This window comes from Diachasmimorpha longicaudata, chromosome 14 (genome assembly GCF_034640455.1).
Source record: "Diachasmimorpha longicaudata isolate KC_UGA_2023 chromosome 14, iyDiaLong2, whole genome shotgun sequence".
In the NCBI taxonomy this organism is placed as follows: domain Eukaryota; kingdom Metazoa; phylum Arthropoda; class Insecta; order Hymenoptera; family Braconidae; genus Diachasmimorpha; species Diachasmimorpha longicaudata.
Window position 1 is genome coordinate 3,407,130 of NC_087238.1, and position 21,059 is coordinate 3,428,188.

Here is a 21,059-nt window from a genome sequence, read left to right on the forward strand (position 1 = left end):
TTGTCCTTTTCACTGAGGAAAGCAACAGCTGATTAGTCTTTTCCCAAAGTTATACAGAACGTCCATTATCTACTAGTTTTGCAGTCGTTAATTGATTGTAAATTGAGGAATCATTATTTTAATCACGAATATATAATTTTTAATCACTTTTCGTCTTTCACATGTAAGACAGGAAAGTTATATAGCGTTCTATATTTTATACCATCACAGGAAATTCTTGGACAGGATTTTGGACTAGAGAAAACGATTTGGTTTGGAAGGAAACCAGAATTATTCTAAATATTATTTTATAAGTAAATTTTACTGAAAAAATGGCTCGTCCACACTAGGATTTGAACCCAAGATCAGCGGATTGGGGCTGTTTTTTGGGGACGTGGGTCCCAGTCACCACCACGTTAACCAACTACAACCCCAGCTATGAAAATTATGTTAAACTAAAAGATTATGCTTCAACAAATGACCTGAAAACGATTCAATAACAATTATCAATATTTAGAATTATTCTGAATTATTTCGTCTACGAAAATCACAAATTTCTGGCATTTTATAATTAAATAATTCAGAATAATTATAATATTTGGAACTGAGCTTTGACTTTCCAAAGACATCTTACAAAAAAATATGCCAGGAAAATTTTTTTGTCCGTCAAAAATGTCAGTCCTTGACTAACATTTTTTTCGCAATGCAAACTCACTAAAATCCATTGGTAAATTATTTCTTTCAGTTGATGCATGACTGTTTCGCTTTTGTCTAAATATCCTGTGAATCCCGGGTTACAAAGTTCGTCAGAACCTCAGGAGACATTCATCGTTTTCCTCATATATTGTTCGAGAAGAATTATTACACGCGGTAGTAGTTGAACAAGACAAATATTTGTTCGAGTAGAAACTTTACTCAGCTAATGTCCGTTATGTAAGTCCATGAGATCATCACCTTGACCATCACCGCTTAGATCCGTTTGACAGACTCTCTAATACTATGCATTTCTGGTTTCTCGAAACTACATCCAATTGAACTGTCGTCTGATAAATCATTTTTTTGTCGACTAGCTTTAGAATAACGATTTTTCAATCTTGCGAATCATTTCATGTCAAGGAGGTGATACCTGGTACGAAATAAGGCATCGCCGACGGTCGGCCGAGGGTGGGCCAACAGTGGTTCGAATGTCGGCCGAATGTCGGTCCACTGTCGGCCGTTCATTATCTCCTCGGGATGCAGTCCCCACATCACTACCCTGAAGGTAGAGCTAGTCTAATTGAAATTAATTGAACTATCACCTCCAACTGGTGATCAATGCAGGCAACATAAATTCTCGCTTCGAAGTCTCCTCACCTTAATAATCTATATAATGATTTTTATCGAGTGCCACCATAATGATACCCCCAACACGTACGATCCCGCCAGTTCCCTCAACACTAAAAAATCTAGCAACTTATCATAAATTTTTGTGTTACAGGACACACAAGATTGAGTGAAAAGTGATGTTGCGTGAAACCGTGGGGCGCTACGTAGTTTTTTTTATCCTCATACGTGACTGTCATTAAAGAGGTTAGAAAAACAAGGACAATGTGCGCAAGGTAAGTAAACGTCTGATCGAACGAAATGTATAAACGTAAGAGACAAAAATATTTTTCACAGAGGAGTACAGAGAAAGAAAAAGTTGCTACGACCTTGATTGCATTTAATAAAAAAAAAAAAAGTAAATGCACGACGAGTCCCCTGAGAGGTGCGGCATCACAGGGAGATCTATCTTCGATCGACAGTTTCTCATAGAACCAGTTTCCAATCGTGGTTACTGCGTACATACATACATAAGTGTATGAACTCATGCTGTGATGCAGCCGAAGAAGTTGAAAACGTATTGTATGACAAGACAACACCATTTTGAAGAATATTTATAACCTCACGTCGAGCATGTAGCCTTGATGTGCTTAGGTTCAACGTATAGACTAACGTTGATTGTATTGATTATTTGTATCCTGTTCGATTTCTCAGGGAATCTAGGAAATGAAAAATCCTTGAGTTATTGCCACCAGGGTCGCCAAATGATTGATTTTTTCCGAAAATTATTTTTAATTTTTTTAGATTGAGGTAAATCATAGCGAGGGCCCTATGTGCCCCGATGTATCAATAACTTCGTTCGAAGAACGTCAATCGCTCGCATTATCGATTTCATTTAATTGATCATGACTGTCTAAAGTCATAAGATGTTTTTTTTTAATATCAACATGTGATAATTCTGATTGGAATTGGGGTCTTGAAATTTTGAAAGTGTTGGGTCTTTAATTTCATGAAAAAATTTATAATTTTGAAAACAATGTCAGATGTTGATTATATACAACAGTACGAAATAGATAAAATAATATCACATGATGATATATAATATAAGTAAGAATGTAATAATAATATAATAATAATAATGTAACGATAATATAATATTTTTGTCTTCAAAATGTAAATGAAATTTTCTAATGCAATCTGGGATTAAAAAAAATAATTATAAAAATCCCACAGAAAGGCTAATTTAATCATAAATAAGGTTCGAATTTACTATTTTGTTTTAACAAATTTCCCTGTTCACTTTTTGATGGAAACCCAATTTGTTAGATGGTACACCATTACAGAACGCTGCAATAACAAAATAATCAGTGTAACCATTGTCATCATCGTAGCAAAAAATAATTGATTATTGGTTTATAATATAATTTATAATTTATAATATAATAATTGATTATATCGTTTATAATTGGAATGTCTTATCATTCTTCTTCATTTATTTTCTAATTTCTTTCTATTTCTGTTTATCTATATTTTTACTGCATCTCAAAGCTGAAATATTTCTTTCACTTAACAAATTATTTTATGCACACGAACTTCCCATGTAAATAACCCTCATTCATATATCTCTCTTATTCATTTCTCTTTCTGTACTGAATAACTAACAGTGAAGAAAAATGCTGACAATACGATGCCAGTTCGAGTAGAAGTGTCATTAACAAGATGAGGTTTTTTCGGGGCATTTATTCTGTCCCCCCGGTCCATTTTACCCCACCCTCCGTTTTTCCCAACCGGTCCATTCTGCCCCGCCCTCCACTACACCTCCGAAATAAATGGCTATTTGGCAAAAACAATTTTTTTTCTCAGTCTCGCTCCTCCAAACACTTATTTTAAAAAATAGTATACGTTACACGTGCGAAAAAGGGGGAACGTTAAGCTCGTGTTAATATTTTTAGGAGCAGTCGTGGGGGAATTCGTAGCCGAGGGACAGATGAGAGGAGACAAGCGGAGGTGGTGCGAGCCCAGCCGCAGGCCAATTCTACTACGATTGCTCCTAAAAACATTACCCCACTCGTGTTAACATTCTCCCTTTGTCATAGTCGTGAGGTAATGCACAATTTCAACGAATCATTGATCTCTTTTTTTTATTATCATTATTGGTCATTGATGTCGGGGAATTTTTTCCGGGTTGACAAGAGAGGCCTTTTTTTAGAAATGGGGTAGTTGTAATGATTCAAATGTGTGAATGTTATTTTATTCTCTTTTATTTAATATGCTCGAAAGGCACAACTGCTGTAGTTCGTGTCCTTGGAGGAACTAACTAAAAAGATTAAAGGGTCACAACACCCTGGACCTGGAAAAAAAAGTAATTGTTTTTTACATCAGTATGATATTACAGCTGATCAACCGATGATCTCAGTAAATATTCATATATTACTGCGTCTAACCTTCTTTAATTGTTAATTGTTTAATTGTTAATGTGATGACCCACATTACCAATGGTCCCACTCATGCACCTCTGTTTAGACCCAAGAAAACAATACCCTAAACTTCTCACAATTTTCACCCATAAAAATATTTTCCAATTTCAAGTGGCAACACGAGACTAAAATAAATACAAATGGTACAAAAACCTATTCAATCCAACTGTAAATTAATTTTTGATAAACAGTTTGAAATGTAAACTCCAATATCTGGTGCCGGAGTAAAAGGTGACTTTGTGCGCTTCGACCACTAAAGGTATTTCCTAAATATGTGTGAAGTATATGTGTGAAGTATTGTACAGATTTTTGTCTAACCAAATGACCAATGCTATGTTTTTCATAAGGAATAGAGCGTTGACGATCTCCAAGACGAGGGCGAGAGCACAACTAGGGTCTTCCGACGATTCTTTATTAAAATCAATACAAATTTGTCTGCATTCATCTTAACGAGTACTGTGGGGAATATTTTGACATTAGCTCGAACAAGTGATCCATTGTAAACGTCACCGGAAAATGCGGCAAACACTTCGGTCGTTTATGATCTAAACAACCCAACACGTGAATAACTCAATAGACATGGGTCTTATCTTTGGGTCAGACCTCTCACCCTGGACGAACCGAGGGCTAAGGGTACTCTCGAACGGTCTCTCGAGTAAACCACATCGGATTATCAACTCAGCTACAATTATATCGAGTCTTTAACTAAAACGCATATGTTAAAGACTGAACAAAGATCGTGTCGTATAATTAAATAGTGGGAAATATTTATTTCCTGCAAAAATCTCAGGATTTTTGCCACATCCTATGGCACCCCCCCCCCCAAATTTCCATTTAAAAAGAAACTATTGGATTATTGCATTCAATTTTATGTTTAAAATAACTTTTCTTTTCGTCTTTGTAACTAGATTTTAGTCTCCTAGAGGCAACCATAAACTACAGACGTATCATCCTCGTGTTATTTAAACGGAATAAAAGTAATAAATATTAATCCACTGCATTTAGTATTCGTTTACATATTCCATTTGCAATTGAAAAAAATTGTTAATTTCTTCTCCCAAAAAAAAACAAATTTGCAAATGAAAGGGATAAATACATAGAAATAATCTGTCAATATTTAAAAGAATATGAGTTAAGAATTTAGCATTAGGTCGACAGTGCAAATAAATCTTATTTATAAATTTCAACCTTTTAAATCAAAATTTAAAAAACGTGATTTTGATTCTAAAAAATCGATACGTGCTTTGCAGAATGAATATTCACTGGATTAACCGAAGCTGTCAGTGAGGCCCAGGGTTAAACCCATCTCTCGAAGGCAATATAATTTCCTCCCTCAACCCCAACCCCCGTCTTCCCCATTCCGACTCACCCCGCTCACCAGATGTATTTTTGGGAGAAGCCCGCGCTGAGAAGGTCCCACCGGGACTTTCCCCTTTCTGCAATATGACGGAAGGCCCCACAGTCGTAAACCAATAACTGTCTCCTAAATTCAAAAACATAAAAACTTCAGAAGAGTGGATTTTTCATCCAGGGAAACAGCGAAAATTCACATTTTTTTATTGTTTAAAACACTTAACTCTAATTTGAATTATTTACACTATCATTTGTTGCATTTCCGGGCGTAAACAGTTGTTAATTTTTACATATCTTATGATCTTAACTTTATGTTCATCTGGTGCATCAATTAAAAGACTACAACTACAGATATGTAATTATTTCAATTATTGCAATATAAAAGTATTTTCCAGGTTCGTTACTATTTTCAAATAACAAATAACGTCGATAACAAATTGGGTACAACAAATTGCACTAGATCTTAAAAGACAAAAAATTGTATATGACAGAAAGAAATTTTGATTCAAAATTAGACCTCTTGAGGGCGACATAAGGGATGAAGGGTAGTTTTATTGCAACAATTAAACTTTTAACTCCAATTTTTCCAACAAAATTTGATCTAGAAAGTTGTTGATTGTCATTTCGTCCCAAGTATTGTCCTCTGGAGATCTAATTTGTATCCAAAATTTCTTTCCACATGACAATAATTTAAAATAGTTTTGCCAATGGAATTCTCAGGAATTTGTTTATCCAAAGCAAATATAATTGACAAAATCATATTTTCCACTCAGTCGACAGAGTAAATCCGCCAAATTCCAAAAAAATCTGCATCTCAGATCCAGTAAATTATATATTATACAAAAAACCAAACAAATGTACCACAATCACACTGTAAATAACCAAAATTACAAGTTCCACCCCCATAAATAAATAATAAAAACCCCGTCGAACTATCTCACAGCCTCACAATTTCAATTTCCCATTTTACCAAATGACAAATGGCTTCACTTTACTCCACCTTCCCCTAAACATCATGTAACTCACCCAATAAATTACCACTAACTGATCTAATTAAATGGCATCACGATTATTCATCACCACGCGTATGGCACGCGTGTTTTGGTCAAGATATGTCGTTTTGCACAATGAAACTTGAACAAGGGATCTAAATTTTGCGCAGCACACGCTCCACCCGATGGCTCGTGCCAATTTCAATAGGCGAATAAAACATTTATTTTTTTTCTTTATTTTTTATTTTCTATCGAAATCCATCGGACTGTAAAGTCCAAACTATTTAACTCTTCTCGTCGAACGGGGGGGGTAACGGGGGTAACGATCATTAAAACCCTTTACCGTTACCACGGTGCTTAGTGATGGGATTTTGTCCTATTTTCAAATGCCAGATCACGGCTGATCAATTAACCCGCTTGGGCATCACCGGAGAGTTGCTTTTATGGGGTTAGGGGTGGAGGGAGGGGTTGGCCAAGGGGTTTGAAATCGGCCACGTGACCGAGACAATAACAGCCAGTGACTCCCCGTCACCCAGCATCATCAATTGCCATTCTCTCTCTCCTCTGTATCTCCAATTCTCTTCCTGCGCTTTCGTTTGCCCCCTTTCCTCCCTCCCCAAACCCCTCACCACCCCCCTATGTTGTATGCATGCCACGTAAGCCTCCTCGCGCCCCCCTCCCCCGTCCACCACCCCTAAAATACCGAGAGCAAACATGAGTTTGGTAGACAGAGGACGTGATAAAAAAAAAATGACATTTACTCAATGGCACCCGGGTCTCTTGGCCCCCTTGGGCGTGTCTCTCTCACGCCGTGGACGCGACACCCGTGTATGCGCTTTGTGTTTTATTGTCCGGAAATTAATGATCGACGGGAGTAGGTGGTGCCCATCTACTCTCCACTTTGATCTACGAGCATCAGCGAACAGTTTCACTGGTGATATTGCAGTTTTTTGGGGCTTTTTTATCGTAGGACAAACGTTTTTTTTTTTGGGTTCGAGGAGAGTTTGGTTGACGAAAAATGATTTTCGGAGGGAATATTGGGGTATGGAATCACCAGGTCGATGTGGGAGAGTGGAAATTGCCGAAGGTGGTGGTGAAGTTGGAGTAATTAAGGGTAAGGTACGGTCAGTTGTAATTTTTAATGAATGATAGGAGGGGAGAGTGGAAATGTGAAGTTAAAAATATTGAGATGAAAATGATTTTTGTCAATATCGATTTATTTCAGAAAAGGATTTTTTTTTTAAATTTATTTTGGAAATGGGGTAATTTTATGATGATTTTGATTAGGTTTGTATTGCGTTACCAATGTTGTTGTAGAATATGATAATGTTAATTATAACGTTGTGTGAAGCCCTGTAATAATTATGCGCATTAAATAATTTATCGAAATTGTTCTGTCAAGAAAATTGGAAATTAGAAAAAAAAAATGATTAATCGAGTTCATTCAAGGTCACGTATAAATTATTCATTTTCTAGATTATGATAACTTAAATCTAAGTCGATCCCCATCAGAATTAATTAGACCGAAGTAACACAATTTTGACAAAATAAAGACTTCTCTGAAGTCAATGGATATTTGGCAAAAATATTTTTTTTATCCGGAGAGATCAGGTCCATTGACTTGATCAGGTTTGGGGCCGTTAGGTCTGATCGAGGCCCGATTAAAAATAACGTGACGTATTTGATGAGTACTTGATCAAATTACCCTATCAGAACCTGATCTATCATCAGGTCTGACCTGATTAAATCCTGACTTCCACCTGATCATAATTTCCGCTCGGGTGGTAGAATTAAAAATGAGCGGCTAGGGATTTTTAGCCGCGCGGTGTTAGCGGTGGGGCGGATGGAGAGGGCTGGCAGGTTATGCGCGTGAAAATCCCTAGGGGCTAGTGATGAAGGATATTTATCTGTGGGGACTTTCAGGTTGTCGAGTTGGAGGAAAGGCCAGTGCCAATCGTTGGATGGGAAAAAGGGAAGGGCAATGCAGAAAAAGAATTATAACAAGACATTACATATATTATGATATTGGGGGATGGAATATTACTAAGAAAATTTTAATGATTATAATTGGACACGTATATCGATAGCCAGAGGATATCTGTTTATTTTTAGTTATAAATATTGTGTTTATAAATTGAATCATTAAAATTTTCAATTAAAAGTGTAATATTATATTAATGATGAGAGTTGAATCCCCTCTGAAACAATTTTTTTCCAAAAGCAATGACCATTACACATATTACATAATACATATAATGGCCACGGTATTTGGAAAAAAATTATATAATATTTATATAATTATTATATAATATATTTAATGGCCATTGCACTTCGAAAAAAATCACAATACACAATACATTATGTATTATGTATTATATATTACATATCATATGTATTATATATTAGGTATCATGTATTATATATTGTATATCATATACTATATATTATATATTATATATTGCATTTCACAAATTTGAAGTCTATTTCAAATCAGTTCGAATTATGCTCGATTTTCTGTTCTTTTTCTTTTGAAAAATCTCTCAGTAGCGCAGTATTTTTTATTCTGAAAAATACTGCACTTTGAGTAAATTAAATATTGCAATAATGGCAATACAATTAATATTCAAAAATCAATTATTTTGTCTTTCGGGCTAAAAAAAAGTATAGCTCATTTGGCAAAAAGATTTCTTGTACTACCCTCGCGCAAGTTGTAATCTATTGCGGAGCCAATATCGCTGAGCGTATCGGTGTGAATACTATGGGGGACGTTTCAGGGTTTAGCGCCATTAAAAAAGCATAGCGGCGCACGCATAACAGTTCAAAATGGCGAAAAGTGGGAAACGCTTGGCAGAAGAGTCAGTGAGGCGATTATTTTGGGTGTATTCAGTTTTACGTCACGAAATCACCAGAAAATGTTTTTTTTCTTGTTGTTACCATCGTCACGTCACTAAATAATTTAAAGTCACTTCCAAACTATTAAGGTCGCGTGAAAAATAGTATTGTTAGACCCGAGAAATAATTAGAGACGATACTTTATTAATTAATAACAGAGGCGGAGAGTTTATTGATTAGAGAGAATACTGACGATGATCTCTTCAATATTTTTGGTAATCGAATGACAGGTGAAAGGACGATTGACCTTGAAACGATTTCACGAGCTTTCTTCAGATAGTTTTCAAGTTAGAGATATGAAGAGGGAAACAATGAGAAAAAAATATAATTTGTCCAATTAAATTTACTTCGGACAAACCAATGTTTGAAATTTCCATTGGAAAATCTGCTTTAAATTCTTGTCAGAAGAATATTTAATTGGCCAAATTATATTTCTCTGTCATATCAATCAACTAGTGACCTCTTTTTTTTTCCTGCTTTGACTAATTTGGATGAGACTGCGAAGCTAATCAGTTCGGTGTGCGCCCGGAAGTTGTCACCACCAAACACCTGTTAAAATTATGCGAAGTGATATAATGAAAATATAATTATAATTCGTTATTTTTGTTATTCATACATTTATTCAAATCCTTCAGATCCTGCAGAGCATTTTCGTTGAAAAAATATGTATCTAATAATACAATAACAATATGTATTTAAGAATATATATATTTTTTTTGTTTTTTTAGGGGGAAAAGAGCAGAAAAAATTGATGATATTTTCAAATATTCAACAAAAATCTTATGTGTCCTGAGAATTCCAAGAAATATTCGGATTTCGCCCAAAATATCGAGAACAATTAACAATTTCGAAATATTAATAATTTCGCAATTAACAATTTCGAAATATTTTGGAAAATAATTTCCTGTAAAATAATTTATCAAACGTTTGATAGAAAAGATATAAAAATATTTTGGAATAACATTCCTCTATGTTTATTATACGGTGAAGGACACGAGAGGTCACAGACGTATTTACAAAAAAAAATTGAGGGGTCCGTTTTGCCCTTCAGGCCCTTTTTATCCTAGACTCCCTCATATGGACCCGAATGAAATGAAATAATTTCAAATTTTTCACTGTCTCTCGCCCATGTAATTCATCATCCCAAGAAATCGCATCGGAACGATGTGAAATAAATCGAGCGTTGACAAATTTCTCAAATAAAAAATGAATGATTTCGTAAGTTTTTCCTAAAAATCTGACTCCACATGTAGCGCTTTATCCATCGTTTTTCCGCACAGCCACAGAAGGGCGTACATTTGGGTACTATTGCTGACGGATGAAGATTGATGTCATGGTAAATAATACGCGCACGCTCGGCACGTGTATAGTACTCCCTTTCATTGAACAGTTCCGCCAACAATTTGAAAAATATTACCGGAATATCATAAACGCTATCTTTCATTCAATGCAAATGACTATCTAATCAATTATTATTAAAATACCGAGGGGTTTTGCGTTTGTGTTAATTTTCATTTCGATGATTTTCCCCCAAATCAATGTTGTTATGAAATAAAAATTTCATAGAAAAACGAAATTATGATGTCATCCGCGTTATGTCATCGCAATTTGTAATTTGGGTCAGAAGAATGCACTTGAGTTGCACCTGATGGTGCACCACTGATTTTGAATGAACTTAAGTCAGTCGGTGGTTTTGTATCAAATGAAAACTTTACATTCACATCACTATCATTTTATATTCGTTGGAATATCACATTCAATTTTGAATTTCCGAGAGTTGTAAATTCTACGAATCTGCCCTCTACAGAATAGTACTGCGGATATATATACTACACGCCGAGGTTCTCTTTGTGTGGTTAGTTAAATGTTCTTTTTAGGAAAATGGCAGTTCACTCAAATGACACACAACACCTTTAATAAGAAATTGAAATATATTTTATAAACAAAGGTGAACTACAATGCACAGATATGGTGAGGAATGGAAAGATCTCCGTTGAGAATTTGCTCGAGGTAGAAATTTACATTGTACTCAAAAAAAGTAATGGAAAAATCAAAAATAATAAATCTATTTCACCTGTTTGACGGGTAACCACTATATTTAGTTGACTTACCTGATGATACTAAATCTAAGAGCAGTCAAATATTTATCTTTAAATGATTCAGAGACTATTTTAAAAGATTGTTTATCATCGCACCTTCTCATCATTTCAAATCCATTATTAGAATTTAATGATGACTTGTATAAAGGACTCATCTTTTTGATATCAGAGCTGTTGTACTCCTTTTATGAATCGGTTTCTAGTTTTTCCATTACATTAGGAGTAGCTTTAATTGCTTGTTGGAATTTGATTCTAATTTAGGTAGAGATAGATTTATATGAAGATATTCATTGCTTCGTAATTAAAATGGAGCCCCCAAGAAAGTAAATGATTCTGGAAAAATTCTTCTTCAAGACAGGAAAAAAACGAATCTCTTCATATAAATTAGAATTGAATTCCTCTAAGTAATTAAAAGGATCTTCTAAATTAATCGAAATAGTGAGTACATAATTCATTATCAATGATCACCATTTCCTAGTAATTTTTTCGTGAATTCTCTCCAAATCAAGACCTATTTTGGTTTATATTTCACTTCTATTATTTTTTGAAAAAGGAAACCTCAGATTTCTTCAATTCATCATCTGCTCTCTTCTACATTGAACTTATCAAATTTATATAAATACATCTGTACTCTTCCCAGTCACCACATTCAAAATAAAAAACTCAACATAAATAAATTTAGAGATTTTCACTGATTATTTTTCCCACCCAAATTTCAGCCAATAGAATTGCACCATTTGTTGATATTTTGTATAGCCTACCTCGAATATCAGCGATTATTTTTCCCATCCAAATCTTGGCCAATAGGATTGCACCATTCGACGTTATTTTATATAGTCAACACGGTATTTCAGCGGAAATTCTTGGAAATTTCACTGGAAATTTTGCATGTTGATATATATAAAAAAAAACAAATGTTGAAGTAACCCTCAATTGTATCTGACAGATTAAATGGCAATTCGTTGAAAATTATGTCTCATGGTGCAATTCTATCGGCCAAGATTTGGATGCAAAAAATAATCCCCCGAATACCACTCGAACTTCGAAATTATCTGATATTTCCCTCAAGGTTCCCTACAAACAAATAAGCTTGTCAAGTTTTCCAGAACAAATGAACGTGTCAAGTTTTAAACTGGAAAACTTGACACGTTCATTTGTTTGCAACGAACCTATCGGGAAATATCCGATAATTTCGGAGTTCTTGTGGTATTATATGCGATAATTTTTTGAATATTTTGGTAAACAAACGACACTTAACCAAATAAACCTCTTTTCATGTCATGGCACAATTCTCTTGGCCGAAATTTGGATAGGAAAAATAATCCCCTGAATACCACTCGAGCTTCAAAATTATAGAATATTTCCCTCTAGGTTCCCTGCATACAAATGAAGTCGTCAAGTTTTTCAGGAAAAATCACTCGTGCTTCGCACTCGTGATTTTTTAGCCTGAAAAACTTGACTCCTTCATTTGTTTGCAACGAATCTATCGGGAAATATTCGATAATTTTGAACCACTTGTGGTATTATATGTGAATATAAAATCATCCGGAAAATCTATAATTTCAAAAAAATAAATAGACCAAACAATATTCCGTCAAAAAATGGAATCACTTCTGTATATTTTCCCCTGATGACAGATGATGATGCTAATTATTGTTGAACGTCCAACGAATAAATTTTTGTACAGAGATTTTATGAACCACAAAACTGATATTTATTTCAGGAATTAATTGCCAACAGCAGCTCACCGAGAGAATAATATAATTTTGCCCATTAAATTGTTTTTTGACAAGAATTTAAAGCGGATTTTGAGTGGAAATTTCAAGCGTTTGTTTGTCCAAAAAAATATAATTGGCCAAATATTTTGGTATAATTTCAAATTAAAATTGAACTAGAATTATCAAATCTCTTAGTTTTGTACACCTGAGGGTGTCGGAAAAAGTGGAGGGGAGATAGAACGCATAACCATATTTCTAGGATGTGACCTCGGGGAAAGTACTCTAGGACATCAGTACAGCCTTGAGATTTTATGGAGGTTTGGGGAGTTTTTCATATTTTATTATGGAGGGGAAAGTATGCTAGGGCTTTGCTTAATAGGGGAATGGCCCGAGAAAGCATGAGGAACTAAAAATAACCTAAGGGTAACAAAAATCTGGAAAACTAACAGTTAAAAAGAACCCACATACTGAACTTCGAGAATAAATTATGACTAGAAAAAGTAATGTTCCCATTGAAAGTTCAATTATCTGAACACCCTCTCATTGGGATATTGAGGGGAATGATGAAGTCAATAGTCGATCATGATAATGAATAATAATATGTCGTTTGATAATAATTATGAGGATAATAATTATTTATAATATAGAGGAAACAATAGATATTAAATAAATGTTTTTCACTGTTATAAAAGATGTTCGTGGATTGTTGAATGCGATTTAGGGGGTGAAAAATCATGGGACTACATATTTCACTAGAAATTCTGTTTACTCCCAGCATTTTAAGTAACGTAAAGATGAGAATTCGCCAGTCCATTAAAATTTCCGAGCGAACTTAAATATTCAGTACTAAATTGCACTGAATTTTCCATAAAATCTGTAATTTTACTTGAGTTCCTTGAACTATCGCTATAAATTGTCTTAACAATAATGAAATACCTGAAATAATAATAATAATCTCAACCATAATTATTATAATAATGATAATGAATAGTAAAGTATTAGTTGATAATAATCGTGAGGATAATAATTGTTTGTAATATACAGGAAATAATAGATATTAAATTCATATTTTTCAATGTCATAAAAAATAAATTTTCATGGGCAATTGAGTGTGATTTAGGGGGCGAGAAATCATGGAATTTCATAGTTCACTCAAAATTCTATGAAGTCCCAGAATTTTCAGTAACATGAAAACGAAAATTCTATAATCCATTCAAAGTCTCAAGAGAGTTCAAATATTCAGTATTCAATTGCACTGAATTTTGACCGAAATTTTAAATTTCACGTTTGTTTTCCCCACTTCGCATTCAGTGTCACTCATATAAAAACTCAGGTACATATGCACCAGAAGTATCTAATATCCTATTAATTTTCAGAGAAGATTGCAATTATCATTTCTTATTATCAACCATTTTTCTTCATTCATGAATTTCCAATACCAAAAAAACTAGAACTGCCAGTAGATCATAGTACATCACAAAAACTTCAAAGTTCTCACGCTGACCTCTAAATTCCTTTAAAACATTCGAAAAAATAATTCAGCATTAATTGCGCTTTTTTCCATTATCTCCCAGTGTTTAGAAGCGTATAGGCATATGACCCGAAACCTTCACACATTCGTTGACATTGTGTACATACTGCGCACGCGAAATTATACGGATGCGCCTTGAAATAATAAAGGGAATGTTGCAGATATAAAGTGAGATATAAAGTTTATTGTACCACGTTGGTATTGTGGACAATAGATTAGAAGAGACTACTTCTTCCTTCGAATGTTCGAATGTAACTAACTCAAAACTAATTTTACAAACCCATTCAGGATCTCGCCTACTTCTGGCAAGAGGGAGCCGCATTAAGTTTAAATTTTCTTATTATTTTGTTGAATAAACCAATCCAAACTAAAGTAATTAATGGTCAGGTTATGGTATTACCGACACTTGGTTTCGAACGGGACTTTAAGACATGGCCCAAGCTGAGCCCAAGATGAGCTTTGGAATTTTATACAATTTAATAACTATTGCTTCAAATGTCACGATACTGAATATATAAAATAATCGCATGCACACATACAGGGTCCCAACACCCAGAATTAAAAGAAATTGGATATATTTCCTTCAATCTTATCAAAATCAAAATGACCAACGTATCAAAAAATTCCGAGGCCCTTCCACCCAAAATAGAAATTCTCCAAAATGCAAAACCCCGGAATCATCAATTTATTGCATCCATCCACTTGATTTTCACATGGCCGTTAACTTCCGCACATCAGTACCATTGAGTTCTCTCTTGTCAGCACTCCCGCAGCGTTTCTGAATAGTAACGGGGGTGGACTAAGGGTTTAGGGGTACGAAGTGATGGTGGTTGTTCTTTTACCGCGCTTACCCTTACCCTTTTATGCTGACATAAATATCGCTTATACCGGGGCATTGCGCCACTGTTTTGGTAACCGATAGAGCATTGTGCCCTTCATGGCATCGTGTATACCAAACACTGAGCTATGTGTACCCGGCAAACACGTGGGCCACGTGGCACATCCCTGATCCGATGCTCCACCATTCTGATTCAACCCCTCTCACCACTATTTCGAACTCAATTCACTGGAGGTACTCATACCCCTCGACGATTTATGTAACCAGCATCACTGCGTACAGGATTTTGTCCCAGTCACGTCGAATATTCTCGTAACTAGATTCGCTATCTTGGGGACATCTATTTGGCACATGAGAAGGGTACGCGTTGATGCAAAAGGACGTTTATACTTTGGTCTTGGTAAACACACGTGCGAGCTTTTCCGTCAGTTTGATGTTTGTTTTTGTATGTGAAACTGTTTGGCTGAATTCGGAAATTAGTGTTGTCGGTAACGATCAGGATTGACGAACTGAATATTCATTTTTTGGAGGGATATTTTATTGCGTGTCAAACACGCGAAATAGATTTATTATTTACTATTTTTTCCGTTCGTTTTTTTTTTGTACAATCTAGATTTCTGCCTCGAGCAAATTTCCCAATAAATTCATAAAAAACTTAAAAATTTCAGACGCATCCGTTACAGTATAATAAAACTATAGAATTCTTTTTAATGTTTTCGGAATATTGCTCATTTTATCTTTCAGCACATTTCCGCGTGAAGAATTTACGTCGTTTTGCATCTTGGAATTTTCCGAAAAATGATTAATCAAATTGTCTGTAAAATAAGGGCGCTGAATAATTACACAAATAATGATATTATTGGGAACGTACATTCTTTCACGTCTCTCGTCGGAAGAAACAGGAGCCCCCCCACGTGCGGGATTGGCATGCGAGCCGAAGGGTGATATATTTTCCCCGATGTGACTCGAACCAAATTTAACCCGACACAGAACCTGGAAAACGCTCTTTATTGAGCGCGTAGCGTCCGAAAAATGAAGTTTTTCATACTTCACGCCGTAATACAATTATCCGTCTAATAATAATAAAAAATTGAGGGTTCATTCTACCCATCACTCCATGCTGCCCCATCCTCTCCGAATAATCGCTCTGTCCACCTCAGCCTACCTAAAAAATCATTATTAATTTTTCATTTAAAGGCAACTAAAAAAGTATAGATTGTTTAATTAATTACAAAATTACAAAACAACACACAAAATTATGTTAATTACAAAATTTATGATATTGATAGGAATTTTTATGAGTGAACAAAATTTATTTCTGTATTCTAGCATTTAGTACTTCCATTCCAATACCCGGCACAGTAATTTTTCAGTGACAGTTCTCTTTATAATGAACAAATCATGCAAAAAAATCCTCAGCTGTCTGTTAATGGCACATCTGATGATTTGGAACCTTCAACTGGTGACTAAATTCACCAGAATGAAAAAAAAAATAAAAAACCAAAAGTCATGAATTAAAATGTCAATGGGAGAGCTTGAACAATGTCACATGGAACAACGTTAAGACTTCAGAAGAATTTTGGAGTGAAGTAGCGAGTCACAAAGATGTATCTGAACAAAATCCTTATCAGGATCTGGTCAACTTTGCATTGAGCTTATTAAGCTTAACAGTATCGAATGCAGAGATTGAACGAGTACTCAGCCAAATGAATATTATAAAATCGAAATTGCGTAATCGTATGATAACAAGTACGACGAATGCAATTCTCACCATTCGATACGGTCTGATACGAGCCAAGAAGTGTTGTCATGACTATCAGCTACCTCAAGAAGTCCTGAAAGATATTGGTACATTGAAAATGTACTCAAAGGACAATTCAGAGGATGAGTTGGATCAAGATGACGGCAACATTACTCAAGTGTTGATGGAAATAAATAATTTCTCAATTTAAATATTTATCCTCAGGATTTGACATTTATCGAAAAATATTATCTGTGGTTTTATTTGATGGATATTTACCTATGAAATCATTAATAATTTTTATGTTATGTACTGAAATTACAAAATGAAATAAAAATTAAGGTAAAAAGTCAATGATTATTGGAGTTCACATTTCAAACTGTTTATCAAAAATTAATTTATATATCATTTTATTGTATAATAATATTTATCTTCAGGACTTGACATTTATTGAAAACTATTATCTGTTGTTTTATTTAAGAGAATTTTTCCGTATGAAGTCGTGGATAATTGTTGTTTTATGTAATAAAATTACAAAAGAAAGAAAATTAGGATAAAAAGTCAATGATATTTATGATTTAAAAAAAAAAAACTGGTAACGTTACTGACAAAAATGCAGATTTTTTTCATCTAACCTATTGACGACGCGACTCCCCCCGGTTGGCAACACTGACGAAGCCTTCACGCCGCCCCATTAGTCCCATAATATGTCTCATTGTGACGCTTCCGTGTCGCCTCAAAAATATCCTAAAAAGGAGATCGATAGAGATGCTCCATCAAAATCACCCAAGTGGGAAAAGGTGTTGTATGTAACCCCCCACCCCGTCCTCCCTTCGTTCTAAAAATGAAGACTGCATTGTTAAATCGACCGGGTGGGGTGGATCGGCATCGGGGGCTGGAGAGGGCGGGGGGTTGGAAGCGCTCGGAGCGCGTATGAGGGGATTTCCAGGGCATTATATTCGCGTTAGCAACGTAGGTGGTATACGAAATGGTCAGCCCCCGGTTGGTCCGTCAAACTCGAACCATCAATAACCGGTCTGACAACATCGAAAAACCGTAACGCTCTCTCGCGCGTGTCAGAGTGAACGTAGACGAAAGTGCAGTTTTACTCACTCGTCATAGAATTTCGTGGCAACCCCTCGAGCATCGACAGTTCTCTTTTGCCATTCAACTTGTGGTTGGTTGGTTGGTTGGTACAACCGCAAAACAGTAACCACCAGGAAATACAGATAAGAAATTGTGCCTGGATTCCAATAGTCTGATGGATATATTGAGACAGCAAATTGTTCGATGGAAAAACTGGAAATGAATTCACATTAAGCCAAACAGAAACGATTTCTACTCGCAGTCGTTGTGGAATTCGATTAGACTGATTCAACGTTTGTATTTTGGTTTCATACATATTTATGGTAATGGTGAAGAGGGGGGAGGAACTTCCGATCTGTGATGCTAATTTTTTTCATTCAGTTATTTCAGTAACGAAGGGGTAAAAAGGTTTAAGATGTGTTTCGCCACGAAATAACAATCTTAATTTGATTCTAGGTGAGTTGTAAATTTGGCTGGTTTGATGATTCAAAATTATTTTGGAGGAAACGTGATACGTCGAATGGGTTCTTTGCATCACTTATGAGTTGACGATACTGGGGGGAGGGGTTAACGAGACGAGGAAGTATCGATAACTAGCGAAATTGTTAGTAATTATTGACAGACACGAATTATTATTTAATAAGTTACAATTTATTTTGATGCTGGATACACTTGAATTTTGGTGTTTACACCTTTGAGTTTAGATTAAGACTGCGGGTCAGTTGAGGGACTGAGAGGGGCACATCTGGAAGGGGTTAAGGCAATTGTTATGAAGCAAAACGAAATTTTTGAGTATTTGGAAAAGTCTGGGGAATTTCTGTTAATTGAAGATTTACAACTGTTTCGAAGAAATTATTATACGATTTTAGCCCGAGAAGCGCGAAATAATAAATGAACAGGAAATTGAAAGGAATGAATGACGCATCGAGACATGTGTGATCGAAGGGATTGATATTTTCTACAATTATTAATTATAATATAAAAAATATCAACTGCGTATGTCATCACGCAACAAAATGATTTTTGGTGAATATTGAAAAGAACAAAAAAGGTTTATATTTATTATACTATGAGGTAATTATTTCTTGGCGAGACTGTCTGTGTGGTCTTACAACGAAAACACTAATGAATGTTTATTAAATAATATAAACAAATCTCTGTTTATGGAAAGAAAGAAATCATGATGTCGATGCTTTGGTTTTTGAGATCTCGAAATCGTTTGTCAGTTCGACGACTGCTCTCGAACTGTCAACACATAATTATAAAATAAAACTGCTCTTACTTAAATCGTCTATTCTTCATTAACCTGCCTTTCAATTAAAAACCAATAATGAAATTTATTATTTCATGTTGGAAACCTTGAAGCATTTTGCATTTCACTCTAAATGAAAAATTGATAAAAACATTTTAAAAACTCCTTCATATTTTATCGCGTCCCACAGCAACTCAATGTTAGCCAACTCATTGTAATTCGTTAACGACCAGTGCCGAATCTATCCGATTATTGCCGACGTGTTCCTCAATCTTCTGAAGAACAGGTTTATTTGAAAAATTGGCCAAATATTTTGCTGTGTAATTTCTTGAAACAGATTCTTCGGTAAACTTTTTGAAAGAATATGAGGTACAATATATCAGAACATTGTTCAGCTGACATATTCCACGGTATATGCTCAACAACATCAGACCAAAATCGTTCGACCCCAAAACTTTTTTGATATATCGGTTCATGCTGCACCGAGATGAGCGAGAGAAAAGCGATGGCAAGAGAGGGAGAGAGAGAGAGGGATGATATTACGTATTTCTCTTTCCTCTCTTTACCAGGAAGTTCAGCAATTTATTCAACTTTTTTTTTTCTGGGCTTTCACATCTCCGTCGTTTTCTGGTCTGGGCATTCGCGGGATGGTTTTTTATATCAATATGCCAGGCGATTGAATAGATATGGGTTGTCTCCATTTTTGGGGACCCCCCGCGGGTCTTTCCAGGGTTTTATCGTCTATTTTTAGGTTTCTTCCTCCATAAAACAGCCAATGAAACTTCCAACACTGAGCGCAAGTCGTTTCGACAGTCGTCTGTATTTGGAGTCGGAGGCTGGGGATTCCCTGGCCTTTGGAGACCCGATTCATATTGAAGATTCGGCTGGAAGAGTGTCACAAAGGGGATGAATCTAGTGTACTGCGATTGAATTTATGATATTGAATTTTTTAGCATCTGAATTTGACCCGATTTCACTTCCTCGTTTATTCATTTTATGAAATAATTAGGAGAACGATGAGGATGATTAATTAACACTGCAGGACTGCAAGCGAAATTTGTTATAGATTATGAACATTACGGGAAAATTATGTTATTAAAATATTGATATATTGTCTGAAATGATGGACAAATAGAAATTTTGATGTGTTAAAAACTCCTCTGTTCACAGTCAGAGACAATGTTTTTATTTATGAATTAGGTTTCACTGGTTCGATTAATTTACAGGAACCTTTTAATTGCTGATGGGAATTAAATTCCAATTTATATGAAGACATTCGTTTTTGTCTGTGTTAGAGAAGGATTTTTGCAGAATCATTTACTCTCTTGGGGGCTTCATTTTAATTACGAAGTAATGAAAATCTTCACATAAATCTTTCTCTACCTAAATTACAATTAAACTCCAATGAGTAATTAAAAGCTACTATTAATGTAATCGAAAAGTGGAAATCGACACGAACAAGAAGAACAACAGCTCTGATTTTAGAAAAATGAGTCCTTTATAGTCATCATTAAATTTTAATAACGGATTTGAAATGATGAGAAGGTGCCACGATTAAAAATCCTTTAAAATAGTCTCTTAATCATTTAAAGATAAATATTTGACTGCTCTTAGATTTAGTATCTTCAGGTAAATCAACTAATCACACTAATGTGAATTTAAATTATTCATTTGATACGAAACCACCGACTGACTTAAATTTCCTCAAAATCACTAGTGCACCATCAGGTGCAACTCAAGGACTTTCTTCCTCCCCACATTACAAATTCCAATCACATAACAAGGGTAACATCACACCG

At 35.0% G+C, this 21,059-nt stretch overlaps 1 long non-coding RNA gene across 1 annotated transcript; it reads left to right on the forward strand.

The window, feature by feature from the left end:
• The first annotated feature begins 941 nt into the window (after positions 1-941).
• Positions 942-2,422, forward strand: LOC135169008 (uncharacterized). The gene is made up of 3 exons (XR_010300136.1): positions 942-1,240; positions 1,457-1,577; positions 1,639-2,422. It is a non-coding gene; the product is annotated as an uncharacterized LOC135169008 (long non-coding RNA).
• The last annotated feature ends 18,637 nt before the right edge of the window (positions 2,423-21,059 follow it).